This window comes from Chinchilla lanigera, unplaced genomic scaffold (assembly GCF_000276665.1).
Source record: "Chinchilla lanigera isolate Chin_1 unplaced genomic scaffold, ChiLan1.0 scaffold00017, whole genome shotgun sequence".
In the NCBI taxonomy this organism is placed as follows: Eukaryota; Metazoa; Chordata; class Mammalia; order Rodentia; family Chinchillidae; genus Chinchilla; species Chinchilla lanigera.
In genome coordinates, this window is record NW_004955418.1 from 2312164 (window position 1) to 2315378 (window position 3215).

Genomic DNA, 3215 nt, shown 5'->3' on the forward strand with positions numbered 1-3215 from the left:
CGTTAAGTGACAGCTCATCATACCAGTTATGACCCGTAGGCAGCTCGGGGCAAAGCATTTTATTGCTTTTTTTGTGAACGGCAATAAACCACTCTCCCACTTTTCCCCTCTAACACCCACCCCCTTTCCACACCTGACGGAGTAAGGCTCTCTGGAAAGTACTTTGCTCTGTCGTCCGCGGAGAACCAAAAGCCTCCCCGCTTTCTCCCCACAACCGGCATGATTTTACCTTTATCCTAAGAGCGCAAGACTGGTTTTAAAACAAAACAACGTGGAAACAAACCAGAGGAGAAGCCGCCTGGGCTTCGGAGCCTCGTTGTGATGTTCGGCTCCTCTCCCGCCGGGGTGAGCTCTGCCTCCCTTCGGGGCCAAGCAGCTTGGCTGCGCTCATCCCTGAGCGCCCGTCCCTGTGCACAGGTCTGTTAGGGCGTTTCTCACGCTACTGCGTTCCGGGGCAAGTATGTTTCCTCTGGATTGGGAGGGGACCTGTCCTTTCGTCCCTGTGTACCCTCGGGCACCTAGCGTATCCCCAAGCCCCAGAAGGACCAGTGAATGGATAAACCCTCACCTTGCTGGGGCGGCTCGTCCGCCTTCCCACCTGCCGGCAGGTCTGTGCTTCTGCAGTCCTAGAACCAGAACCACGCTCAGCTGCTTGCCTTCCCCGTGGACCCTCGTGACCATCAGTGAGGAGGGTGTGGCGTTTCGTCAGCTGCGCGGGGCACTCCTTCCTTCTCTTACTCTTCTTCCTTGGAAATCTCATTCACTCCCATGGCTTCGGAAACTGTCTCTATATTAATAACTCTCAAATTTGCATCTACATCTCAAATTTACTCATTTATTTATTTATTTTTCTTGTTTGTGACAGGGTCTCACTTTGTAGCTCAGGCTGGCATCCAGCTCTTGGCAATCTTCCTGCCTCAGCCTCCCAAGTGCTGGGACTACAGGCACAGGCTACCAAGTCCAGTTCTCCAATTTCTTCTTTAATGTATTTAACCAGGTTTCCTAGACTTAGTCAGTTGCCTGATAGGTAGCTCCCTCTGAGAGTCTCTGAAAATTTTGAAGGTTAACATCTTAAAATGGAACTGTTGATTCCTACCATTCCATTAGTTCCAGTCTAGTCCCCTTTCACTTGGGTGTGAAGTTAGAAAACTGGGTCGTCTTAGAGCCCTCCCCTTGTCTCCCCACCATATCTAATCCATCTACAAATTTTACTCTTCCCATTCTTTTTATGTACTGCTCATCTTCCTCATCTCTATTCCCTCTTTCCCTACCCTAGCCCAAGCCACCAGTAGCTCTGTCCTGGACTAATATACAATAAGCTTCCCACTTAGGAATAGTTGAGCTGTGAACCTTCACAGGTGTACTGTGTAAGACTCAGCTCGAGGCTGTGGATTTGGCCGGTGGTGGAGCACTTGCCTAGTCTGTGCAAGATCTTGGGTTCAATCCCCAGGACCACAAAGAAAATAATAAAGTTAAAAAAAAAAAAAAAGACTCAGTGTGTCGGATTATGAATGAATCTGATTTACAAATGTTCTCCTCAGTCTGAACTCATTTGTAAGTCAGGGGCTAACTATAATTACTTTCTTGTTTTAAGTCTTCTATGTTTGCTCCTATGCTGTCCATTTTCCATTTAGCAATTTGAGGGTTTTTTTTCTTTTCTTTCTGTCAATAGTACCCTATCACCACCTTGACTTTGAAAAAAAAATTTTTTTTTGGAGAGAAGGTCTTACTGAACTTACTCTGTAGCCCAGACTGGTCTTGAATTTGTGATAATAAACCTGTCTCAGCCTCCTGAGTACTGGGATTATAGGCATGTGTGACCACACACAGCTAAAAAAAAATTTTTAACCCAGGATCTTGAAAATGAGCTAATCCCCAACCCTTTTTATTTTGTATTTTGAGACAGGGTCTCACTAAATTGCCCGTGGTGGACTTGCAACCGTCTGCCCCAGCCTCCAGAGTGCTGGGATTACAGGTGTGAGCATTAAGATCTCTTAATAACTTCCCATTTCTCTGGAACAGGAGTCAGGCTTTTTCCTGGGGCCCACTGGATCTTCCATGATCTAACCCCTTCCTGCCTGTCAAAGTTCATCTCATGCCGCCGCTGTAGACCATATATTCTAGGCACATGAGACTCCCATCAGTTCTCAGAATCTTCTCAATTCTTTCTGCTTTGGGCCTTTTTGCATAATACCTCCCACCACTGGTTCTTGTTTATTTTTTGAATATTAATTTAAATGTCCAGTTCACAGCTTTCTCTGACCATCCTTTCTGAAGATGTTGTCTTATAAGAACTCTACTTACCGCTAAGCACAGTGCCACTTGTCTATAATCCCAGGACTCTGGGAGGCTGTGAACAGGAAGTTTGCAAATTCGAGCCCAATTTGGGCAATTTAGTAACTTAGAAAGATGCTCTCTCACATAAATAGATAGATAGATAGATAAGACTGGGAGCCGGATGTGCTGGTGCAGATCTATAAATCTAGCACTCTGAGAGGCCACAGCAGGAGGGGAGCAAGTTCGAGCCCACCTTCTGCAATTTAGCAACTGAGACCTTTCTTTCTTTCTTTCTTTCTTTATTTATTTATTTATTGTCTTTTTTTTTGAGACAGAGTCTTGCTATGCAGTTCAGGCTGGCCTTGAGCTCACTTTGTAGCCCCAGCTGGTCTTGAACTCGCAATGATCCTCCTGCCTCAGCCTCCGAGTGCTGGAATTACAGGTGTGCGCCACCACGTCCAGCTCTGAGACCTTTTTTTAAAAAAGGCTGGGGAGGTAACTTGGTGTAAAGACCCTGGTTCAATCCCCAGTGCTACAACAAATAAATAAACAGAGGAACACCCATTTATTTCCTTAATGAACTATCTCAATCTGTAATAATTTATTTGTTCCTTGTTATGTGTCCTCTACTATAATGCTAGCTCTTTGAGGGAAGAGACCTTGTCTATGTCATGAATTTGAGACAGGGTCTCACTATGTCATGAATTTCTGCAGCCTTCTCATTAGTGTTAGGTCTATAACAGAGTACATGCTCAATAAATATTTATTGAATGAATGAGTTGGGTTATAAACAGGGAGACACTATGATTTATCATCAGACCAGGATACTTTTCAGAGTGACAGGAGGCACAACTGCTATTTTACTTGAGACAGTAGGTATAAACCAGCTGGGCATGGAGGTGCATAGCTGTAGTCCCAGCCCTTGGGAAGCTGAGGCA